At 42.0% G+C, this 25,464-nt stretch overlaps 1 protein-coding gene across 2 annotated transcripts in view; it reads left to right on the top strand.

The window, feature by feature from the left end:
- The window catches only part of PRKG1 (protein kinase cGMP-dependent 1), a 1,945,024-nt gene that overhangs the window by 930,559 nt on the left and 989,001 nt on the right, over positions 1-25,464 (top strand). The window lies entirely within an intron of this gene.

Genomic DNA, 25,464 nt, shown 5'->3' with positions numbered 1-25,464 from the left:
GATGAGTTATGAATTCCTCCCACCATTATGCCCAGAAAGCAGCTTACTGTAATCAGGAATTTTCCATGTCTACTCTGTGGCTAGTTTATCCATTCCTCTTTTCCCCTCCAGTGTTTGATAAATTTTGTATTACTTGAATACCGAATATAACAGACGTTCCTCATCGGTCCCTCTCATTGTGTCAATTTGTATTTGTCCCGGAGCCAAAGAACAGCATTCTGCAGATTGTAGCTTTATTAAAAATAGCATATGCCATTTCTGTTTCCAAAACCATAGAACAGATTCTGAATTAGCAAAATATTGTATCTGCATATATGTATTCAACTGATACAGTTTCATTTTGAATATGTATGCAGCTCATTATGCAGATCCAAAGAAATATAAACAATTCATCTTGTGAGCTGCAGCAAACAATTCCTAGTACACCAACTGTAAAAATAATATTTATGAGTATGTGAATAGTGTGCAGCTGCATAATAACAGGTTTTAGGGAACACTGGAATGAAAACTTACTTCATTTATAAAGGTGATGTACTTAAGCATCTGGTAACAAATGTAAACCTGGGAGTCAAAAGAAATGTATTCTCTCTTTAAATTATCTACCTTTACAATCTCACCTCCATCTTTAAGCAAAATCAAACCCAACCCAGAATCACAGATCAATAACACAATTCCATCCTCATTCTAACACATAAACCTGGTAATGCGGTTCAACACAATTCTTTCTACTGGACTTGGATCCCTTCCCCAGAACACCATAGTATTTAGGTTGAAGAATGTTAACATATGCTATAAGTTATCAACAATTTACATCATTCATGGTTTACTCTATATCGAGCAAGGCTTTTAAGCCTCCTGAGCACAAAATCTATCCTGGAGAAAGAATATTCGCCCCCATGCAATGCCCTAAAATGTATTTATGCTACTTTTGCATCTCTCGCAATACCTCCAACCTACCTGCAGTCACGAAACAGGAAAAGCAACCCTAGCAGGTAAGCAGATCTTATGTTCAGGAGTTCACAAACATGAAGAGACAAAAGGATCACATGATCCATTATTAAATGCTGTTTCTGGAATAACCAGATGTAGACACACTTTTCTGTGTTGCTACACAATACATTGTTTTAAATTGAAAGTGCTGTTGAATTGTGTAGCAGATTTGTCCCCTATGTTCTGATGAAAACTCATGCGCATTTTATAGCTTGGTTTATTCGCAATCAGTGTATTCATACTTATCGAACTGACATACTAAAGAATTGAGGACAAGTAATGTGAAAACTGGCTATCGACTATTGATATTTAATTGGTTTAGAAAGCAAGCAGTAAAACCACAAAGAATACAAATAATACAGCGTGAGCATAACATTGTGAAAAATGAAATGTGTGGATTGGTATTATGTCTGAATAATTCCATTCGAAATTATGTACTGATTAGTATGGTTGTGAGTTAATCTGCTACGTCGATAATGGAAAATACACCAAGCAAAGATGGGACCAATGAGCTACTGTGATGGCTTTTTTGTATGTCTAAAAATGATCATAAATACACTGTATACAGTGAAAATGTACAAGTTCTTTCACACTGTGAGCTAGGCAACCAGGCCAAAATGTGTTGGTTGTAACCACAAATCAGTATTGGAGTATGTAATTGCAACAGCAGCAATGGAGTGTGCATGGTTCTCACACTGCTGTCACGGTATGACAAAATGCTGAATATGTCACTTTACACTGCGAATCCGCACCACACTAACAATCAAGCTTGAGCCTCAGGCAAGGAGAATTTGAAAGCTTGGGGGGCACTAAAAATTTTATTCATTAAGTAAAGGTGGTGAATCAAATTTCAGTGATGGAAAGAAAATTACATTTTAGTCGAAAAAAAGATGTTATTCATTTGACCAGCATTTTTTAAAATTTCAGATCTAGGATTTATAAGAGATTCGTCGGGTATTTTAAAAGTCTGGATCACTCAACATTTGCAAACTCATGAGCAAGAAATGCAGAATTCTAATAGTGTGTTCTGTTTGGGAAATCAGAGTCAGTAGGGGGGATGTGAATTAAGTGAAGGAAACCTTTTAGTAATCAAATTGCCCTAATAAGGTGTGAGGTGTTTTCGAAACTCATTTAGTAAGAACTTAAGTGCTCCCTCATTTTTATCGCAGTAATAGCTCAATAATGTAATCAAGCGTAGGGATATAACTTAAGTACTAAACATTCAAACCAACATGTATGCAGAGAATTTGTATCTTGGTGATTGAATCTTTGCCAAGTGATGGGATGCACGTCTTTCAGTTACTTACATTTATTTATCTGATCTTTTAGACATTTGCGTACCCAAAAGTTAAACCATGCCCTGAGGGAGTTTTTTTCCAGTGATGAGATAGTTGACTAGTGAAAAGCAGAAGGCCTTCAAGTGATGATGTGTCATGTCTAGAGGAAAGACCTATGTCTGGGGTTTAGATTTATATCATCCAGTGACATGGTAAGAGCCTCCCTGTCACACACCTTCATTCCTTTTGTGTGACCTCCGGCACTGACGCCATATCACAATGTTTGGACATGTGCTAATACCATTAGCTTTGTGACTAATTTCCGTGACTTTGCAGCATTACACCAGAATTTTGTGGTTGAATGCTGTGATTGGTCAACCATACACTATTGTGGCACAAAGACACAGAACTGACTGTTCCTTCCACTACTGTTGTAGACAATAAAACTTTGTTGGTTTTTAATTATGTAAAATAAGCCTCCCTTGTTTTGAAATCCCTCCCCCCCCCAAAAAAAAACCAACAACATGATTAATGTGATACAGGGGTTTTCATGTTTCAGTAGCAGGAAGAACTGTGAAGCTTCAGTGGCAGTGAAAGGCTATAACCCTGCCTGACTTGTAGTAATGGTTTTACTGCAGCACGGAAGGTAATTCAGATTTTTCCTGCCAGTACGGACATGCATTTTTTCGTGCTTTGTGCTAAACTTTCAAAATAATTGTCCTTGTTAAAAATAGGATGAAAACTCAAAGGCTGTAATCACTGGGAAGATATCAATCGCACAGTGTGAGGTGCCTGAAGTCACTTCCATTATCTCTGAGAGTCAGTGTCTGTCTCAGACAGAAAATAGACTTGGACACCAAAATAAAGAGGCCCCCGTTAGCAAATCAGATGGCTAAAATGTGGCTCATGTTTGCAAATTGAGGCAGTTTTGAACTTGTAAAGATGCAGTATAAGTGTTTTACAAGGTATACAAGTCTGCATGGTTGAGAGTTTATTGCCCAGCAGACCATAAAGCAGGCCTGTAGACAGCACCCGAAAACCAGCCCACACACTGACCTGTCAGACCAGCCCATCAAGCACTGCCTAGTTGCCCTATAGGCCAGTCTAATCCTGCTAAGAGGGGTGTAGCAGGACAGAGAGACACAGAACTAGAAATGGACAGAGGGAGTAAACAGACACACCACCACACATAATATATCTGGCTTTGCTAGCACCAGCATTATGGTAGGGCTGGGATGTCTGGCAGGGACTTCCACTATCAATTCAGTTATCTTCTCACGAGAAACTAATATATGCCATCAGAAGTGCTGTTGATGCTGCCTTTGAAGTAAAAGGACAATGGATATTTTGCAGTAGGTTGTTCATTGTGAACTTTGACTGTTGGTTCTGTGTAGCCTCTGTAGAAATAGATTTAAGAAAACACCTTTTTCCTCAGGAACCATAGGTTGTAAATCATAAGGATTCTCTGATGCAGATAAATTAAATCTTTCTTAGTTTTAACACAGATTCTGAGAGGGAACAGCCGAGAAGAGCAGCAGAGCCGGGCCTCACTTGGACAATGAAAGAGGATGAAACCACAAGGTCTAAGACTATAGGCAGTGGCTCTAGGGTAAAATACATGGGCTCAAGTAAACAAGGACAAGGGCTCACATGAACTCACTGCTTCCTACAGATGCTATGTTCTGTTTCCTTTCTCACATTAGCCAATTTCAATCTGTCATTCGATGACCATTTCTACTCCTTTCCCCCTCCATCATTGGCCTTTGACAGCTCCACTTCCTAGACTCGTCAACTCACTGCTCTCGGCTCCATCTTCGTATACCATATTTGTCTCTTCCTGCACCTTTACCTTACCCCTTTCTGTTACCAGGTACTCTTTCTTACCCAGTTCTGTTCCCTGCTCCCTCCCCTTCAATGCCTCCTCACAACAACTCATTTTCCAACTCTCCAATTACAGCTTCCAGTTCAGGAAACGCCTCAAGACATGGCTCTACGACCAGTAGCTCCCCCCAGCGCCTTGAGACCCTAACGGGTGATTAGTGCGCTCTATAAATCCTTGATTGATTGATTGATTGAGGGTACTGAATGAAAGTTTAAATTACTGCAAATACACAGCACAGGAGTGAAATATGGACAAGAGCTGAAATTCAAGTAGCCAGGAAATTTACAGGACTTAGCTAAAAGCCCACCTCCACCCATTACTTCTGGATACAATGATTTTAATAATAACTTCAACTTTGCAAAGATTGCTGAAACTGCCAATTTATTGCACCTTATGATGCCAAAATCATGCACAATACAAAAGCCACCAAATATAGAAATGATGTGTTCTTCAGCTTTAGGGAGTTATGTAATCAATCGATTTGAGTATCGAGTTTTGAATATTATGGTACAAAAATCTTGTATCAAAAGAATCATAGACCAAAATATTGACAAGGTAAAGTTTTTGGATATATTTGTTATTATATTCTTATAGCTCAATATTTCTGTAGTCGAAAATCTAACATTCAACCAACAGAAGAGTTTTAAATGTATAGCGAAGCCAGCGACAAGTTAGTGGTCCCAGTAGCTCAGACTGCTTAAGGAAGCACATGCATGCGCACATGTGATCATGTGTAACCGGGCAGCAGCAGAATCTGATTTAAAAGGTGCCCTGTGGCAATTAGCATTTTAAGACCATTTTAACAGAGCATACAATGGGAGAATCAGTGAGATTTACTCACAGCAGAGATCTGGAAACCAGGTTGTCCAAAAGCAAAAAACCCAAGGAACTAAATAGGGATAGAACCCCAATTGTCAGAGTCAAATACAATGCGATAATACAGACAGCAAATGCGTACATTTCTCTGTATTTATCATTTAGTATATTACTGATCAATAATCGCACATTTCTTTCTTCTTCTGAGTTTCTCGAATCCTGTTCTTCATTTCCAAAACAATTCCTGTTATTTAGTCATGAAATATGACACACAAATTAAACATGAAGGTTTCAGATATTGATCCTTTGTGTGACTACCAGTTACCCATCAATGAACTACATGCGTTTAATACAAATAGCTTTTGAGAAGTTGTTCACATTGTAAGGTGTAGCTGACACCTCTGAGATTCGGACTTGCTTCAGTGGCCAACAGACTATTCCGGCTGATTTACCAAGCATATGAGAGAACAGTAAGCTCTACAGAAATACTTGTCTCCTAACACTCGACTGAACAGTATTTCACTGACTGGAGGTCAGTGTTTATTGCACATGTGACACCATTCATGATGAGTAAGATGTTTTATAAGGGTTTTAAGTTGTGCGGCTCCCCCACACCCAGTCCTCGGGTCTCTTTCATTATTATAATTGTTTCATACAACTCCATATCCTCCGAAGGCTACATTCTTCTATTCCTGCTGAGGATTTTAAAATACTTGTACATGCTTTTGTGACATCCAGATTGGATTATGCTAATTTTCCCTATCGGTATCTTCCCCTGGGCGTGATCATGAAGCGGCAGCTACTCCAGGAGGTGGTTGCTCGGTTACAGCCGGGCTCTTATGAGCTGTGAGAGCTTTGGCGGCAAACCGCGGCTCATGAATCAAGTGCAAAGTGCTCCCTCTGAGTTAGTGCTTCGGTGTCTTTTGGGATTCTTGCTTTCTTTACATCTACGGTGCTCAGCAAGGTCACTGGATTCTGTGCTCTGGATAGGGTCGGGGTCATCTTTGTCATTTGCCGCTCCCAGCCTCTGGCTATGGGATGCACTCTATGTAGAGAATTACCGAGGGACCTGTTAGCCTGTAGTTCCCTTGAAAATGGAAAAGTACGATTTTTCAAGCAAGCCTACAGCAAAAGCTTATGTGTCTTTTGTTTGCTTTATTTCGGCAGTAGAGTTTCTAGTTTTTCTACAGACACATTTCACATCTCAATTACCAACAATATTGTCATCTTAGTGTGGTTTCCTTACAAATAATTTTTCATTTAGAAATACATTTTTCTGAAAATATACATTTTAAGTCAGGAAGGAATACAAATAGTCAGGTATTGCAGAGTTTTCTGTTAGTTGCCCAAAATGTTGCATCTTTTAATAAAAAAAAGTTGGTTTATGGCGTTGGAGAGCAAGAAAGGTTGCTGAATAGAGTTGTCTGTGACCCTTTTAGAGACCTTCTTAAATACAAAGTCAAGTAGCAGCATGTAAACAAGTTTGTGATATTGTTTATCTGCTGATGCTTTCGGCCAGAATCTAAATAACTGTGAGGATATAACATCAGCAACAATGAACCTCAGCACCTGTAATATGAATGGATGACGAACTCCGGACGTATGTTTATCAATTAATTGAACTATTCAATTTCCCGTGATACTTTCAGCAGTCTGTTGGTTTGGATCTACTCTGTCATCCCGAGAAAGATTTAAGCTACTGCAAAGGATATACTGACACTGTATCATTTTTTGTCAAAAACTGTTTTTACTAAGTTTTTGAAAAAATGAATACAAAATAGCAAGCAGTACCGTCAGGAGTTGCCCCAGTAGTAATTATTTAGGTAATTGAGAAAACACAGGGGCAGATTTATGAAAAGTGGTGCTGCACCTAGTGCAGCGCTACTTTTCTTGCACTATTTAGCACCCCCTAATGCCACCATGTGTGCATTGTATTTAAAATACGGCGCACCATGGCAGTAGTCAGGGGTACTAGCGTCATTATGTTTTACGCTAGTCCAGCACTTTGCAGGATTAGCATTAAAAAATGTGACGTTAATCCTGCAAAACTCCGAGAGGCCCATTAAAAACAATGGGAACCTCCCTTTTACGCCTGCTCCTAGTAGGCATTAAAAATGCTGATAAAAATGATGCAAATAAATGTCTTCAATTCCTTTGCGCCATGTTTTTGGCCCCCCTTGCGCCGGAATGCCCCCCTTGCATACATTATGCCTGGTGCAAGCATAATGTGGCACAAGGGGTTACAAAGTGGTGCAATGCAAGCATTGTACCACTTTGTAAATATGGCCTTCCAACACCACATTAGTGTAAAAAAAATGACGCTAATGGGGTGTTGGAATGACGCTAGGCCCTCTTAAATCTACCCCCCAGTGTTATCAAGGGTAAGGACTCCATTGGAAGCTGTAACATATGCGTAAACAGTACAGTCAGTAAAAATAAATAATGGAATAGCCATAAACAAAAAAATATCTAAAGGGCTCCAAGGGATTCAAGTGGCTCATCATGTGGTCACATGTGTTGGTCTTTGGTAAAAGGGACTTGCAGCGACTTAAAGTGATTGCTGGCTGTCGTGGATTGGTTGGGGGAGGCAGAAAAGTAGGGTTCTTCTTTAAAGACTAGAATTGGAAAAGGTGTAGAGCCCTGGTGCGTGTTCGACAGGTCATCACCAGTAAGCCCCTGGATAAGTGGGATACAATGGGCCCCAATTCAAAGTTTTTAAAGTCATCAGAGAATGTCTGCCATTCTTTCTATGGTAAGAGCCTGCATAGTTGAGCGTGCCATTGCATGATTGAGGGGGCTTCTGTTTTCCTCCATGCTGCTGCAATGATAATTTTCCTGGCACCTAGGCATACCCACATAATGGCTTTAGTGCAGTGTGTTTGTCTCTTGAGGGTGGCATCCCGTAGACCCGGGAGGGCAAAATCCTCTGTGTGTGGAATCGGATAACCTAGTACACCTTTAATTTGTGCTAGTATTTCATTTCAGAAAGGTCAGATATTTGGGCAGTCCCACCATATGTGGAGAAAATCACCTAGAAGACAGCTTCCCCTCCAACATAGGTCAGAAGTGGCAGGGAATATGTTATTCTATTTAGTAGGGTATAAATACCAGTCAAATAGGATCTTATAGTGGGCTTCCCTCAGACCTAGCAAGTGATTGTATTTCAATATATCTCTCCACAGATTGCTCCATGTCTCGTCAGGGACCTCGTCCCTTAGTATGCACTCCCAGAAAGTTATATGTTGCATCTTTACGGAGGTGAGTAATAAAGACTAAATGAAGGAAATAGTTCATGTGGTGGAGCATGCCCTGCAAACAAACTGCTCAATGGGCATCAGATCCCTCATAGCTGCTAGTTGGACATCTGGTTGTAGAGCCCAATGTACTAATTCAGTGTAACAATAGTGTTCTGTGTGGGGGAGCTTAAAATTTCATTGACAGTTTTCAAAAGTTGGGATGTCCCATTTGAGGAAAATATCAGATAGTGTGAGACACCCCCTCTCCATCCAGGCATCAAAGGGTTCCAGTGTAAGAGCTGGAGGGAATGCCGGGTTGTAATGTAGTGGTGTGTGAGCTGAGGGGAATGTAGTCCACTGTGCCGCTTTGGTTACCTCATCCCCCACCTTTAGTGGTGTCCTGCTCTGTCTGCTAAAACAAGCATTGTGGGTGCAATCTGATTTTGGCCTCAAAAGTACATCCCAGATCACCCTCCTGACAACCCCCTATCCATGTGCAACCAGTGTTTGTCTGATTCATGAAGTTGCCATTCTGAAATAACACATAGTTGGGCAGCCTTCTAGTAGAGATGGAAATCCGGAAGGGCAAGATGACCAGATTCCATTGGCATGCGCAACACTTACAATGGCAAACACACTCTACTATTCTGCTGTATGAAACATGTAATTAACAATCTCAATGTTGGAAAAAATTCCTGGTTTAGGTCTATGGGTAGACTTTGGAATAAGTACAGTTGCCTGAGCAGGACTGTTATTTTTATAGTGTGTATTCTCCCCAACCAGGAGAGACATAGTAGGGCCCATCTTTCCAAATCTGCCTTTAGTTGTGAGGGGAGAGGTGGGAAGCTTGAGCAATAGAGGTCAGTACAGAGTGACATTATCTTGGTGCCAATGTAGGTGATTTCTTTCTTTGCCCAAAGAAAGGGTGTTGCAGCTGTCAGCGTCTCCATTGCTGCTGCAGGTAGTGATAGGTTAAGTATGTAGGATTTCATCAAGTTAATTTTGAATCCTTCTATCCTTTCAAACGAGCATAGTTCCTCTTATAGTGTTACTAGTGTGGGGCCTGGGTTAGTAAGTGTTAAAAGCACATCATCGGCAAACAGGGAGATCTTGTGCACCACAGAGCTGAAGGGTATTCCCTGAATGTCAGGTGTAGACCGAATCTGAGATGCAAGGGGTTCAATAGTGAGAACAAATAATAGCGGGGATAGCGGACATCCATAATGCTTAAGAGTGTGGAATAAAAAGGGCCAGTCCACCCGATCAAATACTTTTTTGGCATCCAGACCTACTAGAATTGTGGGTATCTTCTTTTTATGGGCTTTTTCCAACAAAAGTATGACTCTCCTCAAGTTATCATGTGTCTGTCACCCCTTGATGTAGCCTGATTGGTCTGGGTTGACCAGATCCAGCATCAGGTCATCCAGTCTGGTGGCTAATATTCGGGAGTAGAGCTTAGTGTCTAAGATTAATAGCGCTATAGGTCTGTAGGAGCCACATAAATGAAGGTCTTTCCCAGGTTTTGAGATAACGGAAATCACGGCTTCACTCATGGAAGGTGTGACAGCTCCTAAGATGGCTACATAGTTGAATAGGGATGTCAAGTGAGGAACCAGATCTGAACTGAATGTTTTATAGAACTGGGCTGTAAGGCCAACCAGCCCTGTTGATTTATGGAGTTTAAGATTTGAGATGGCTAATCACACCTCATCATCATTGATTGGTTCATACAGTATCTCATTTTATGCAGGGGTCACTTGAAGAACTTCTATGTTGTTTAGGTAATCAGATTGGGTAGGGGTAGATGTGTGTGCCACTGCATACAGTGTCTTATAGAAATCACCAAATATGTGGGTTTTCACTGTATCCGAGCTAGTAAGGTCTGTTGAGAAGCATCTTATGACTCCTATATATTCCTTTTCTCTTTTAACCCTAAGTTGTCTTGTCAAATGGGACTCTACCTTGTTTGCCAGTTCATAAGATGTGCGACCTAGGCATAGTATAGTGAGTTCCGCTCATTTGTGTAAATGGCATTAAGCTTGCCCCTTAACGCTATAACCTTACTGTGTTGTTACTTGTGGGCCTGTTTTTCCACTCAGTTTTAAATGCCAGTCACTCTTTCCCCCTTTGTATATTGAGTGCTGCAGTCAGGGAAATACATTTTCCTCGAAGCACAGACTTAAAAGCATCCCAACTGGTAGAGGGTGTTGTGTCAATAGGTGTATTCAGTTGGAAATATTCCCTAATTGTCTTCTGTAGGTCACCCCGGGAGAAGTGATCCAAGAAAAGGGAGTTCTGGAAGTACCAACAGCAGTGGTGCTTCCCCCCAGTCTAGTGAATCAGCACCGGAACGTGATCAGAAAGAGTTATGGGGTGAATTGTCACCGATAGGAGATCTTGGACTTTTGATTGACTAATGAATGTATAATATAGCCTTGAGGACTTAAGATGAGAGTGAAAGAAGCAGGTGCAATCACGGGAATCTGAATGGAGTGATCTCCAGGCATCTACCAGCCCTAGTGCCTGGATAGCGTGTTTCAGCACTTTGGAAACGTTTCCAGTGGGTGATCTTTGTGGATGGTTACTATCAACAGCAGTTGGCCAAGTGAGGTTAAAATCTCCCATCAAAAAAATGTCTCCCTCTGCAAACCCCCTAAGCAGCACAAAGCAGAAATGCAGGATTTGATTCTGGTTGGTGTTAGGGACATAAATGGAGACAAAAGTCGTGGTCCGGCCACAGAGAGAGCCCTTAACCATTATCATCCTTCCTTCTTTATCAGCTTTTTGTCCCGTGGATTGGAAGTTCAGTGATGAGTGGAACATGAGAGCCATTTCATGATGTTTTGAGGTGGTGGATGATTTAAAAAGCTGTGGATATGCTTTCTGTCTCAGTCTATGATCTTCATCATAAAGGGGGTATGTCTCTTGCAATGCTATCACAAGTAAGTACTTCCATATTTTGTGGCGCTTAGTAGGGAGGTTCAAGCCTTTAACATTCCAGGTGAGTGTCGTGACTACTATGGCATAGGTCTAACTTTTGCATTGTTCCTGATGTGTTCCCTGACTGTACTTATTTTCCCCAGTCTGACCCCCTCGGTTAGATTTCGGCTTCCTCCTGCTCAGTGTATAATATAGTCAGAGTCCCCATTTTGCCCCCTTATGTTGTTTAAAAAAACAAGTGCCCCATACACCCAAGATCCCCTGTCAATAAACCTAAACCTAGAAAATAATGGGATAACCGGTCCTGTTTTTATAAAAACAATTGGTCAAATACAGTGAAAGCAGTGTATTGTATAGCTAAAACAGTTAGGGTAATAACTATAGTAAAGTGAACGTAATAAATAATAAAAGCATAACCATTCAGAGATTCAAAAGTCTTCACATGGGAAGATCCCTCTTATGTATGTATCTTTCAATGCTGCACCTCTCCTACCAAAGGATACACCAGAATCCTTCTTGCAGAGCAGTGTCTGCCACTTCTGAAGAGCAGAGACAATGGGTAGCCGAGTCTCCATTGCCTAGTTCGGGGCACTATACAGTGTGAGTCAATGCTTTTACGATATTATGGCTGTTGCTGAGACAGCCACGCAGTGGCATTTGAAGAATGGGCTGCGTTCTCTTGTACATTGCCTGAGTTTCCTCCTTCCATCAGAGCGTCCGGAGCAAAAATACCCAAAAGTGTCACTGCCTCTGAGAGAGCTGTCAAATGGCATGATTTGTTCTGGAATTCAATGGCTAGACCACATTGGTATGCCTATCAATATCTGATGTGTTCCTGCCCCAGTTTATCTACCACTGGCCTAATTTGGTGCCACCTAGCCAACGTAGCTGGAGCTATGTCCTGAAATAGTGAACACGTCGTTCCTTGAAAGGTGACTGTATCAGCCTGGCGGGCCATCCGGAGAGTGGTCTCTAGTTCTGTAAGAGTGGAGCTTCACCGGGAAATCTCGTGGTCATCTCCTGTCGCCTGCTGATTTCAGACCTACAGGGTGGGCCCTGTGCAGTTTCACTTGCACTGTTGTGTCTCCAAGAAGCTCTGAGAATAGGCATATAACAAAGGCTTCCAGGTGGGGGTCCTCCGATCTTTCTTACAGACCATGGATCGTATATTTTCAAGTTGTGACCTATTCTCCAAATCTTCATTTTTCAGGATTGAGGCTTAAAGCTGTATGCATGGTGTTTGTGTTAGGTCTTCAAGCTGTCCAGTACGGGCCTCCAGATCAGGGGACTACACCTCCAGGTCCAACACTCTGGTCCTCACCGAGTCTACATTGTTCTGTAATGAGAGAGGAATTCAGGTCTTCCTTTAATTCTTCATGAAGCTCGTTTTGGATGTTTCTGAGTGATGAGAGCAAATCCTCCCTTGTGAGTGACATGATAGCTCCCTCAAGAAACACTGGCATCGTCACTTTGGCCTCTGCAGGTGCGAAATAGCTTGAGGCTCTAATTGATTGTTGGTTTTTTGGGTAGCATAGGGTTAACAACACTCCCCCATAGGGAGATCAAGTTTGAATGTTTTTTGTCTTTTGTCTCAGGTAGATTTTTTTGGTGCCTGGTCAGGTTGCTGGTAAGGCAAGCCTTAGGAAATCCAGGTTGAGTGTTGCTAAGGCTGCAGCGTTGGTGCCTCTAATAATCCCCCTGGTTTCCTCTGATGAAGACTAGGTCTCTGATCTGATGCAGTGATTGTCCCTGTGGGTTGTGCGGGCAGCAGCGTGCTGTGCAGGCTTCCATGTGCTGGCCCACAACTGTGTCCAGGGTTTGCCTGCAATGAGGTTACAGTCCTTGCAATCCCAATGCTCGTTGTGCATGCTCAATACATTGCCATCACAAGCAGCTCGTACAGGGATAGTCCAGAATGTCGACCCTTCCAGGGTGGTCGTAGCTGGGAGACTCCACATCCATGAGGATATGGGCATTTAATCTTGTTTCAGCATTGTCATCACTCAAAGGAAATCATTCACATCATGGCATTCTGTAGATGCTGGTTGGGTGGCGGCAAGTCGTGAGTAGTTGCGAGGTGTTGCAATGCCTGTGTCACTGACCTGTTTGGGTGTGTGCGAGTTCCATTCCATCGCAATTTTAGAGTCAGTCATTTACAGGGTGACATCTCCTGCAGGGGTTTCTCCTGTCTTCCTGGCATTAGCACAAACATTAAGATCCCCAAACATGGACACTGAAGTCTCCAGTCTTTTGTGGCTGCTCTCTCTGGCTATTAAACCAGTTACTTCTTGAGCATTGCAGTGGTGACATTTTTAAGTCAGCCATTTGAAATGTGGGAGGCATCTTAGGGCTATGGGGGTCCTCTGCGTCAGACAGGGGTACACAAGATAAATAAGTGCCCAGTGCCCCCCTCTTCGTACTCCGACAGGCGCTTCAGATGTTCAATGCCTCCCTGGGTCGGCAAAATGGTGCCTCTTGTGAGAGGAGGCCTGTTCATAGACCCAGACCTATGATCCCATTCTCATGCCGTCACACTCAGCAGTGTCCTCTTTTAGTAGGGAAGTGTTGCCTCCGCCAGTGCAATTCTGGGTGCTTTGAAAGGCTGCAGAAAAGACAGTGATGCTTCGATTCCTTCCTCACAAGGGAGGCCGTGTGTCGCTTCTTCTCCGGTCTGTTAGGCGATGCTTTGTTTTTCTCCCTTGCAAGAGAGTGATATGTCAATTTCCGGATGGGGCACCTCTGATCTGCGCAGTCAGTTTGACTTTGACGCCCAGGGACGATGCATGGTAAATCCTGTCACACGGTGTTAGAAAACAACGCTGAGTGGGGTTTGCGTCATTATCAGCAGCTGCAAGTGGGTGTTGTGTGTCATTTCTCCAGCCGTGATGCAGGTGGAGCATTGTTTTTAGTTTTGAAGCCAGCGGCGCATCGTTTATCAGCCACGTTGCAGATCGTGCCTCAAAAATGTCACCGCACGGAGTTCTGTGTGTGGATTTTCAGCTCTTGTCTGCCAAATTCACCTTTCAAGTGCCCAGGGACTGGATAGGGTGGCACTTGGTAGGGTAGAAGTCTCAGCAGAGAGTACAGATTTTAGCAAGGTAAGTCTTTGATGGCCCCAAGACTTCAAAATAGGAGGCAAGCTCAACTCAAGCCCTTGGAGATTCTTCTCAAGCAGGAATGCACAACAAAGTCCAGTCTTTGTCCCCTTTCACAGGCAGAAGCAACAACTGCAGGATAGCCAAACAAAGCACAGTCACATTTCTCCTCAATTCTTCCATTCTTCTCCTTGGCAGAGGTTCCTCTTGAATCCAGAGGTGACCTACTTTTCAGGGGTTTTGGATCCAATACTTATACCTTTTTTGCCTTTGAAGTAGGCATACTTCAAAGGAAAGTCTCTATTGTTCACAAGATCCTGCCTTGCCCAGGCCAGGCCCCAGACAAACACCAGGGGGTGGAGACTGCATTGTGAGAGGGCAAGCACAGCTCATTTAGGTGTACGTGACCACTCCTCCTTACACTCTAGCACGGATGGCTCATCAGGATATGCAGGCTACACCCTAGCACCCTTTGCCTCACTGTCTAGAGGGGATTCTCAAACAGCCCAACTGTCAAACTAACCCAGACAGGGAATCCACAAACAGGCAGAGTCACAGAATGATTTAAGCAAAAAAATGCCTACTTTCTAAAAGTGGCATCTTCAAAGTCACAATCTAAGGACCAACATCACTAAAAGTTGCATTTTTAAATTGTGAGTTCAGAAACCCCAAACACCATTTTTCCATCTGCTCTCAAAGGGAAACTGCACTTTAACAATATTTAAAGGCAGCCCCCATGTTAACCTATGAGAGAGTTAGGCCTTGCAACAGTGAATACTGAATTTAGCAGTATTTCACTGTTAGGACATGTAACACACATTAGTACATGTCCCACCTTTAGGATACACTGCATGCTGCCCATGGGGTAACCTAGGGCCTACCTTAGGGGTGCCTTACATGTTTGAATAGGGAAGGGTTAGGTCTGGCAAGTGGGTACACTTGCCAAGTTGAATTAGTAGTTCAAAACTGCACAGTGTCAGGTCTGAGCCATGATTGCAGGGCTACTTAGTTGGGTGGCATAACCAGTGCTGCAGGCCCACTAGTAGCCTTTGATTTACAGGCCCTGGGCACCTCTAGTACACTCTACTAGGGACTTACTAGTAAATCAAATATGCCAATCATGGATAAGATAATGGCACATACATTTTACATAGGAACACTTGCACTTAAGCACTAGTTAGCAGGGGTAAAGTGCCCAGAGTATCAGAAATATCAAAACAAGAGTCCAGCACACATCAACAACCTCGGACGTAGAGGCAAAAAGTTAGTGGAGGCCTCGCCAAGGATGCCAAGTCTAACAGTATTTTATCTGTCTTGGAAATGGACCCTTCTGCATGGTTATCCTCAAAATGTTTGCCTTTCTCCTCCTATTTTTCTGGCTATCTTTTTGTTGTCTTTAGGACTCTGGAAACGTTACCTTCTTTTCAGTGCTAAACTGCTTATGCTCTCTCCCCTAAAACTCAGTATGATTGGCTTACACCTGTTTGGCATATTTAATTTACCTATAAGTCCCTTGTAAAGTGGTATACTATATACCCAGGGCTTGTAAATTAAATGCTACTAGTGGGCCTGCAGCGTTGATTGTGCCACCCAACCTTTCAAACTTTGTCTCAGGTCTGACACTGCTGTGCCTGCATGTGCATTTACTGCCACATTGACTTGATAATTCAAACTACTTGCCAATAATTCAACTCAGCTTTTACTGCACCTAAGTCATCCCTAAAGTAGGCCCTAAGTAGACCTATGGGCAGGGTGCTGTGTATGTAAAAGGTAGGACATGTGCTTTTATGTTTTACATGTCCTGGTAGTGACAAACAGCCTATTTTGTTTTTCATTACTGTGAGGGCTACTCCTCTTAGAGGTTAGCATTTGAATTCCCTTATATATTTTTAAGAGGTAATTTCCGATCTAAAAGGAGCAGCGTGGAGATATTTGGTATGTTTGAAATGGTAGTGAGAAATCCTGCTTACTGGTGTAGGTGGATTTTATATTACTATTCTAGAAATGCCACTTTTAGAAAGTGGGCATTTCTCTGTACTTATAACTGTGTGCTTTGCAGCCTAGTTCCAATACTCGTCTAGGGCAGAGTGACAGCTACACTTTGTGGCTACTTTCCAGACAGCCATCACACAGGAGGGGCTGGGTGCATCTGCATACTGATTGTCTTTCTGGGCTAAGAGAGAGGGAGACGGGGCACACTTACCTCTCAATTGCCTGTGTCCCTGCCTCACACAATGGGCTATTTTACCCCCTACTGATGTCTGGAGCCAGGGCTGGGTTGAATGGGGATGTGTTATAATTGAAAGGGTTCTTTTGAAGTCACCCCTGAACAAAGACATTTTTGAGAATGAGTGTAGGGGCTCTGACCTGTGATTGCAGAGCTCTTTTTGGAACTGCAAGTGAACCTCTGTCATAAGGACTGTTGCACTGCACAAAGGACGTATCTGGAGTGCTCTTCTGATGTTGCCCTGCTGCCTGCTGGTTGCATAAAGGATTCACTGGATTGTTTTTCTGCTTGTTGCCATGCTGCCTGCTGCTTCCTGACTATGTTCTCCAAGGACACTGTGGTACTACAAGGAGAGCTTTCCCCGTAAGACTGCAGGTCTGGTTGTGATAGTCTTCCTGCCTAGTGTTCCCACCCCAAGTGTTCTTCTAGGGGCTCAGTACCTGATGAATATTGGTTGCTGCCCCTGGCCCTGCAATTATAGCACATAGTGAATGCTGCATATGGTAACCTCCCTGATGCAACTATAGCGTATGCAGAGCACTTGATATAATCTTCGACTTCTTGCCAGAATCACAGAATCAGCAAGAAGTAAGCGCTTCTACCCAGCCTACCTGTGAAGTACAGGCACTACAAGCCAGCTTGAGCAGTCCGCTTTGATCTGTATTTACCGGGAACCTTCAGACTACTCTACGTTGCAGTCACAGGCAAGGGAATCCTGACCGATGACTTGACGTGGAATGACACAGGTCTACTGCCCCCTTCTCGTGCCTGCAATTATGTTGCACGGCCCTTGAGGACCCCCTTAGTTGGGACCCACCACAGCGAGGTACCTGGAGCTCGTAAGCTGAGGCTTACCACTGTAAGCAGGGCTCCTGAAGTGGCTGGGTCGAGCAAAGAAGGTCGCCCCCTAGCCTGGCCCAGAGATTTTCAGCAGCAGCATGGGCGCTCTCACCCAACAAAAACCACTGCTTCTGTGGCTGCCCCACAGGATTGCGGGCAACAGCCTTTTTGCACCCTCTGTAAGTGGGGAAGCCAGTGAGGTTTCCCTTGTAACATCAGCAGCGCAGAGGTTCTCTGCGCCGGGGGACACCCCTTGGGGCATTACAAATCCCAACTAGCCCCGAGGGGGTCGCATAGCTGCCTCACCCTACCTTTGCTGGGCAGCACTGTTTCCCTTACCACAGATGATGCACCCAGTGGCCACAGAGGGCTCTGGGTTTGCCTACATGTAATGGTTTGGTCCCCACTATACAATGTCATTGTTTCCCCAGCTCTGTGGTCTATTATAATGGGGAGGCTTCATCGGAGGCTTCCGAGTATGGCGAGGAACAATAGCTAGAAACTAGCTACAGTCTGCCATAAATGAGGCATTACATGTAGTAGTCATGCAGGAATTCCTGTGCCCTACCTTTGCATGCCAAAGTACACTGGTTTAATTCAGGCTCCCTAAAAATTACTGTAACCTTGCTGACAGGAGCGCTGGGCTCCCTGTGCCCATGTGGGCTTGCCATTACTGATATGTTCATGGTAACATTTTTGGGAGTAAGGTACTTGCGGGATCCCTCACTTTTCTATGGGTTTTGTTCTGACCAAACTGTTTCAGTGTATGCCCTTATGTATAATGTATGTTGTTCTGACCTTGGCATTGTCAGAATATTGAGTATTATTTCAGGATCTGCATAGCATGCACGGTACTTATGATAGATGGTATCTCATATGTTTACTACTATAACCTACCTGTGTTTCATGCCCTAATGTTGTGATGCACAACATTCTGACTTGCATAGCTTAGGCAAGGAGTACTGACCAAGGATTTGTATGGTGCGCACAGTATTTATGGATAATATTATAAGTATCTATGATATGTGTACAACAATCTATATTTTTATATATTTCTGTGAGGAGTCCCTTCTGTGGTGTATTTATTGTGTCGCTAGTGTGCTGCACAAACGCTTTACACATTGACTCTGGGGATAAGCCTGACTGCTCATTGCCACGCTACGAGGGGGTGAGCACAGGTTATCTTCGGTGTGTAACTTACTTGCCCTGACTAGAGTGGTGGATTCTGCCTGGCTTAGGGGCATACCCAGGCCAACCAGAAACCCTATTTTGTAACATCTAGGGGCAAATGAGCCATAGGCACGCAGCTTTCAGCTTTCAGTCTTTACATCTCATTCTTTTTCAGCTATCAACAACTTTTATTACTAAGATAGTGTTCATAAAATGCCATTTTCACAGTTGGGCCAACAATAACTAGGGGGTTTTCTTGGCAGTGCCTATTATAACTATGACTGTAGAATAATCTGACAATCCTCAATACTTGATGTGAAAAGCTAGGCCACACAAAGTGGCAAGACAACCATTAGAAACTGTGCTACGTTGTCAGAAGAACAGCATTGATATTGGTAGGTCTTTAGTCTCAAACCCAGGAATGTCACAGTCAAATCAAATTAATGGTCATAGATTTTTTTTCTCTACTGCCACTTACTTATTCCTTCTTCCGGGCCCTACTATAGATCTTGTTCGGTTGTTGCTAGTTATATTAATTATCTGTAACATAAATTATACCTAACAATTTCTAACAACCAATGATAAGAGTTTGAAAAGGTTTTAAAGTACTTATTACAGTTTAAGTAATGAATGTATAAGTCACTTTTAATGGTTGTATGACACAACCATGCATGTCTGAACAACGACCGTGTCTTTACCACACATGCCCTTACCACGCATGTCTTTACAACAAATTGTGTTGTAAAACCATTTTTGGCAAAGGAGAATGCTTTGTAAATTCTCCTCCTGCCCTGCGCCCTAACACCTGATACCCCTGCCATGCAATCCACCCTGCCGCAGCCCTGCTGAAAACTACCCTGAAGCCAGCATCCCTTCCCTGAGTCCTAAAACAGTCCCCACCCATGAAAACTGCCCCTTCCCTCCGCCCTGAGCCTTAAAACCTTGCCCTAGCACTTACAACTACCCGACACCCCCACCCTGATCCCTAAAACCCTCCTCCTTGCTCAACCAAGTAACCTGACCTCCCCCTGCCCTGAATCCTAAAGCCGCCCCACCCCTAGAAGCTACCGCCCAAATCCGGCCCCAACCTCTAAAAATCTCCTCCCTGCCCAAAAATTTAACCCGACCTCCTCCCCCATCAAAAAAACTAACCCGAACTCCCTCCACCCATAGACCTAAAACCCCACCCACCCATAAAAACTACCCCCAAACCCAGTCCCAGCCCCTAAAAACCTGATCCTTGCCCAAAACATTAACCCAACCTCCTCCCATCAAAAAAACAAAACCAACCTCCCTCGCCCTTAGCCCTAAAACCACCCCACCCCTAAAAACCATTCCCCAAGCCCAGCCCCACTTACCTCTTCCATTGCTTCTTCTTCCTGACTCCTGACAGCTACAAGAATGAGTCAGTAACTTATCCAGTCTAGACATATTATAGCAGTCTGAGTAAGTTTGTTAAATATTTAAAAAATACTCATTTCTGTTTCCGATATCTATTGGCAAATATGCTCTAGCTGTCTGGCTACACTGCAGCAGTCTATCAAGCTCTCCTCTCCGTCTATCTGCAGTAGCGTGAACAGCAAGTATAACGTGCCCCAAATGCCAGGAACCAAAAGCAGCACCCTCTCGTATCAACCCTACAGTGCATTAGGAACCCCTTAACCTTTCCTTCGGACATTTATACATTTTCCAAGTGCAATAATATGTAATAAATGTAATACTTGTCTTCGCAAGTTGCAGTTCTACACAGTGGACCCGTTCACAAGCAGAGAGGGATTGGATACATCAGTCCACGTTCTATGCATATTGTCTGCTTGCCTGTAAATTAAAACACATGAATGTAATATCCGCTTTCTTTCCCACCACATTAACATTATTGTTCCATTCATACGTGATGCGATTTTTTAAAATATATTTTATGAACATCAGCACAGTCCAAAGCAGGTTAGCAAGCAAAAGAGCATTGTCTTAATACTGCTTTCACTGTTAAAGTTAATAGGTTTTGTTGCACACATAAGTCATTCAGAGGTTATAAGTAAAACATTTATTGTAGAGAATGTGTTAATGTTTGCAGGTTTCCTGCAGGTTGAGCAACATAGGTTATGCAAAGTGCAAATACGTTTATAAAATACAAAACAACTGCAGTTATACCTAGGTTCATTCTCACGTATTAATACTCGTTTTTTCATTTTTATTTTTATTGACCGCCTTTTTAATATCGAACAAATAGCCTAATAATAATTTTAAATTAAAAGAAAACAAGAAGCCAAGAGCAACAACTTATGTGAATATTCATATAAAGTTTAATTGCATTTGTGCTTAAGCATTAACACATAGATACAGCATGACAGTGAAGCTCCATACTATCAAAGCCTACTTAATGGTTACTAACAATCCGTAAGCATTACAATAGAGCATTTAATTTAACAAGCATCTGGAACAAATCAATATAGAAAGATGCAAGGCTTCATATGATATGTTCTTATTAGAGCACATTTCGGCATATGTGATCAATTATTTGGCCAAATGTAATATTTGCAACTATGATTTTGGTGATCTGAAAATATGCCGATCTTCAGCGATGAAATCGAATTCTTAATAAATAAATATAGTAATGCATTTACCACCAGATCACACCTTCCACCCTGCAGTATTAATGACAGTAGAAATGACCATTCTATATACAAAAGATAATCACCTAAAATCCTTTTCTGTAAAGCTAGGTAAATGTAACTTGTATAAACAGGGAAGATAGACTGTAGATGTTTCCCATATGCATGTGTCAGGGCAGCCTGACAAGCGAAAAACCTAACTTGTTTATGCACAACATTTAGAATCACAGCCACATAGGGCCAGGTTTACAAAGACAGTTTTGCTTATGTGTGCAAATAGCTTGATTTATCAGTGTGATGTTTTTGCAATTCCCAAAAATTAAGATACACTTGTAAATTGTTTTGTTCATGCATAATATTACAGCTCCATCGTGTAATACTATGTGATAAACAATCTACTCTGTTGGGCAGGGAATTCCATTTAAAATGTATGCAAACACCCATTATTTTCTGGTTGTGGATATTCACATACTTTTGCAGCCCATCCCAACCTGAACACAGTCTGAGATTCACAGCTTTGAAGAACAAGAGAAAATCTGTTTTTGAGTTTTCAATGGACAGGTAACATGCCTAAAATTGGTGGTGGAATACCACATGGAAAATATGTCCCTTGGAGGAAAAATGTTGCAAAATGCAAATGCATCAAAAGGAGATGTCGGAGGAGGCCGGGCATCGCTGCGGAGCTGCTGCAAAGTGCTGCTGAGGGTCTGCACCTGCGCCAGCACTGGATGGAGGGCAGCCTCCTGCCTTCCATGCCCTCAGCAACCCGGGAGCAGGGGCCAGAGGGAGGCAGAGAGCCAGACCGCTGGCAGTGGGGATTCAGGTTAGATGAGAAACGTGGGTCTTACTAAGACCCTCATTTCACTTTCTCTTCTATGTGCACATGAGGGCTGGCACTGGGCATAGAGAGGGGGTGTGCTTGGCCCTTCAAAGCAAGTTGGTGAAAGGAAGTGTGCAGGTGTAGCTCCAGTCTGGTGGACTGTGTCAGCATTAGAGGCCTGAAACTGCAGCTTTTTCTGTCATTTCGCACACCCTGGCCTGAATGTACCAAGTGTTGGAAACGCTAAGCAGGGTCAGGCCTGCCTCGTTAGTAATACTAACCAGGCCTGACCCAGCTTAGCGCTTCTGAGATCAGGTGCATTCAGTGCCAGGGTGGTAGGGCAGGCTGCACTCTGCCGCATGCGGAACTCCGCTGAATTCCACAAAGTTTTTATCCAACTCCATAGAATTCCATGAAGTAGAACTCTTTGCACTCCGTCCACCACTAATTTAATCATCACCCTTTCTGATAAATGCAGTTAACTGAATTTATACAGTAAAATACATGCCAAATTGACAGAAAGGAAAGTTATGTGAGTGATTCAGATTTCTAATGAATACAATTGTAAGCACGTAAGGCAGGATTCATGTTCACTTCCATTCGTGATTGACAAAAAATATATATTTAGGATGTTTTAAATGCAACACATGATTAAAGTTTACAGGTTGTGATTTAAAAAAACAAGAGTAGGGCAACCACAGTTTACCTCACAAATACACTCATTCAGAGAAACCTTGTTTAACAGATATAAAATTTAATGTTCTTTTTTATAGATGAGTTCTTTCTAATTAATTTTGATTAATTCAAAACATACCTAGTACATTAAATTTCACTGGAAGCACAGGAGCACTTTCACTGAAAATATTTTAAACAATATACAGTGGCTTGAGTTAGTCTAAGACACCTTGAAAACACACTTCTTAATCTCTTCCAAGGTAGTACCGCATTGGATGCCTTATTAGCTGTGTATTTCAGTTTTGCAGAGTGGATTTAATGAGGTAAATAAACATAAATATACTTGCTTTCATTTGAACAAGATTGATCAATTGATCCTTACCACAGGTAACACCAGCCATTTCACCATCAATACACTCTCCTGGGCTGCACCTTGCAATCGCTAGCAGACTAGTTGGCAGCTTCGAAAGGGACTACACACCCTTTATCAAGTAAAAGAGAAAACATTCATCAAGAGTAATTTGAATATCATTGGTATGTCTCTTTTATCAGCAGTACACAGAGGGTACATGAGATTTACAATAGAAGAACTGCCAAAATCTTTACAGTTTAATATATAGTTATATGTTCCTTATGATTTCCAAGCAGGAGCCCATGAAAGGTGTATTGGATTTGTTGATGTATCATGTCCACAGGCACTGACCTTTGGCACCACCCAAGCCTCCCTAGTAACATAGGTAGTTTGTCTTTAACGTCTCAAATTAATTTTCACACACAATGCCACCCATTCAAATTCCTAAAACAATAATTCCTAAATGACTTTTTAAACTATACATTGAAATTAAATTGTGGTTATTTCTATGTTTATAGCTGTTTCAGCCATGTAAGTTCAACCAAGGATATTAAAGAACCCGTATAGTTCTGGCACAATGATGCCAAACCTATTTGGTCAGGTATTTTCTGCAATAGATTCCGGAACGGGCTTAAGATATACTTCATATCAAATGCTACATGGAAAGTAAGAACCTGTTTTTTTTCTAGACTGTTTTATTTATGTCTCACAGGCAGCTCTCTTTATAGGTTCAGAATAAATTATAGAACCGATATTTTTAATACCACCCCTCCTCTCTAACATTATGATATTACCTTACACAGTACGCTATGAAATTAATTTCTGTTGAAATCCAAGACTTATATCTTTCTATGTTATGGGTACTCACAAACATTTTCCCAAGGGCATAAAGTTTGGTCTGTGATGTGATCGACAGCAGCATTAATATAGCAGAGCTGTGGGGGAGGACTGGAAGGTGGGAGTAGGGTTTGCAAAACAAGTGTGGTGTGCACAGTAAATGGTGGTGGTATTTTGAGGGTTTCCTTCAGTTTGTCCTCTAATTTAAGCCCCTAGTCTCCAGAAAGATCATATGAGTCCCTTCTTCCCTACTTGACCAAACTATGTGATCCTAAGCAATTGTTTTATTTCACTTTGCCTACCTTTTGTTCATTATCATATGAGGAGAACACCTCAAAATGCATAAGTTCAAGATGTGCCCTGTATAAAATATTTTGTGTTTGATTTAATGAACTATGATGTTGTTCCATGTATAATAAAAACCTAGGCCACATAGCAGGTGCACATGACTACTAACTTGCCTCGTGGTAAACTAATAGCATTGTTGTAAGCATGATTCTAAGTTCATGCTTGAGGACTATCAGTTCTAATAAATACCTGCTAATGTATTGATATAATCGGATGCACTAAAATGAAACACTTCTGCATGTTAACAAAATACACTTGTGTTGAATTTTGAAGAGTATCATATTTGTACATAATTGCTGCACAGTCTTTAAAAATGAAGATGCTTCTATAAGTGATGCAGGGCACCTTCTATTCTTTTCCATTTAATTAAGAAAATATGTAAATAAGTGCTTGGCCATTTTACTGCATTCTGAACGTCAGTGCTATGACAAGTGAACAACAGCCCAGGGGCCGCATTTAGAGATGACATGGGTCACAAGTGGCCCATGGGCCTTACTTTGAATCTCCGTGTTCTAGGACATAGAACATTTATGAATTTCCTTTGATTAACAACTGCAATTCAACTGTATTACTGCTATTGCTCCCCAATATAATTGCAATGTTGAAATAAAGATTTTGTTCTTTCAATACTAAAAGTTTCTAGATCAGTTCTTGGCCTTAATATATGTGGTGACGACCTACCAAATGGTATTTCCTACAACCGTTCCCTTGGCTTGCAATATATTTCTGCCCCGGCTTTCTAAATTGATCACCAAGGGCTTTGAGCTCTGTGTTCTAGCACCACCTACTTAGTGCCCTGCCAACCTCTCACTGCCATATTTAAACATTTGTCTTGATTCAAACCTAATTGCAACTGTCCTCAGATCAATATGGGTAACGGGCACCCAAAACTCTTTTATTTATAAAAATACCGGCATAACACTTCTCACCATTTGTCTCTGGGCCAACACCTGTCAAATATAAAAATACTAATGTGTTCTATAATGTATTTACACAACCTGTATTGTAGAACTTAGAAATTTTGTACATCACAGGAAGATGTAGTTAAAGCATCCTCTTTGAAGGCAAAACAGGAAGATACTTGAATTGCTTTCAGAAAATTTCATGATTTCTTTATGTTCCTGCGCTAGTCACATTACTGTAAGATAAAATGGTTTAATAGATCCAAAAAGGATGACCTTAAGAAATGTTGAATTAATGCAGTGACCTTAAACTGAGTTTGGTGAATAGCGCACCAGGGAAACCTTGATAAATCCAATTGCACCACAATCTAACTTGGTGTAAAGCATGTAAAACCTGAACTTAATTCAAATTGTTTATCAAAATAGGTCAACCGATGAAAGGGAT

Source organism: Pleurodeles waltl, chromosome 6 (genome assembly GCF_031143425.1).
Source record: "Pleurodeles waltl isolate 20211129_DDA chromosome 6, aPleWal1.hap1.20221129, whole genome shotgun sequence".
Classification (NCBI taxonomy): Eukaryota; Metazoa; Chordata; class Amphibia; order Caudata; family Salamandridae; genus Pleurodeles; species Pleurodeles waltl.
The sequence above is the reverse complement of the archived record's forward strand: the minus strand, read 5'-3'. Positions and strand labels throughout refer to the sequence as shown.